The sequence below is a fragment of the Sceloporus undulatus genome, chromosome 5, assembly GCF_019175285.1.
Source record: "Sceloporus undulatus isolate JIND9_A2432 ecotype Alabama chromosome 5, SceUnd_v1.1, whole genome shotgun sequence".
Lineage (NCBI taxonomy): Eukaryota > Metazoa > Chordata > Lepidosauria > Squamata > Phrynosomatidae > Sceloporus > Sceloporus undulatus.
Window position 1 is genome coordinate 117,091,588 of NC_056526.1, and position 1,509 is coordinate 117,093,096.

Sequence of the window (1,509 nt, forward strand, 5' to 3'; positions counted from 1 at the left end):
CTGGAGGGGAAAGGACTCCCATTTTCTGTCACGTGAGGCGCGCTTTGTCCCGCGGTGCATGCTGGGAGTTGGAGTTCTGAAGGGGGAAAGGACTCCCATTTTCCTTCCTTCACGTGAGGCATGCTTTTCCCGCGGTACATGCTGGGAGTTTGGGAGTTCTGGGAGGGGGAAATGACTCCCATTTTCTGTCACGTGAGGCATGCTTTTCCCCGCTTTGCATGCTGGGAGTGGAGTTTCGGGAGGGGAAAGACGCCCATTTTCTGTCACTGAGCATTGCTTTCTCTCAGTGCATGCTGGGAGTTGAGTTCTTGAGGGGGAAAGGCTCCCATTTTTCATTCTGTCACGTCAGTGCGAGCTTTTTCCCGCAAGTTTGCATGCTGGGAGTTGGAGTTCTGGAGGGGGAAAGGACTACCCATTTTCTTGTCACGTGAGGCGCGCTTTCCTTCCCACGGTGCATGCTGGGAGTTGGCGTTCTGGGAGGGGGAAAGACTCTCCATTTTTCTGTCCGTGAGCCATGCTTTTCCTCGCTTTGCATGCTGGAGTTGGAGTTCTGGGAGGCGAAAGGACTCACCATTTTCTGTCACGTCAGGCCGCGCTTTTCCTCGCGGCTGCTGCATGCTGGGAGTGGAGTTCTGGGAGGGGGACAGGACTCCCATTTTCTGTCACGTGAGGCATGCGGTTCCTCTTTGCATGCTGGAGTTGGTGTTCTCGGGGAGGGGGAAGGACTCCATGTTCCTGTCACGTGAGGGAATGCTTTCCCTTGGTGCATGCGGGAGTTGGAGTCTGGGAGGGGGAAAGACTCCCATTTTCGGTCAACGATGGAGGCATGCGTTTCCCACTTTGCATGCTGGGAGTTGGATTCGGGGAGGGGGAAAGGACTCCCATTTTCTGTCACGTGAGCTGCTTTTCCCCGCGGTGCAAATGCTGGGAGTTGGAAGTTCTGGGAGGGGGAAAGGGAATCCCCAGTTTTTCTGTCACGTAGAGGCATCTTTTTTCCCGCGTTGCAATGCGGGGAGTTGGAGTTTCGGGAGTGGGAAAGAACTCCCATTTTCTGTCACATGAGGCAGACGTTTCCCACGTTGGCCATGCCCTGGGAGTTTGGGAGTTTCTGGGAGGGGGAAAGGACTCCCATTGTCTGTCCACTGAGGCATGCTTTTCCCACTTTGCATGCTGGAGTTGGAGTTTCTGGGAGGGGGTAAGGACTCTCCCCCATTTTCCTGTCACGTGAGGTATGCGTTTCCCGCTTTGGCATGCTGGGAGGTTGGAGTTCTGGGAGTGGGAAAGGACTCCCATTTTCTGTCACATGAGGCGCTTTCTTTCCTCTCAGGGCATGCTGGGGAGTTGGAGTTCTGGGGAGGGGGAAAGGACTCTCATTGTGTCACGTGAGCGCGCTTTTCCCGCGGTGCATGCTGGAGTTGGAGTGTCTGGGATGCGGGAAAGGACGTCCCAAGTTTCTGTCACATGAGGCATGCTTTTCTCTCAGGAATGCGGGGAGGTGGAGTTCGGGAG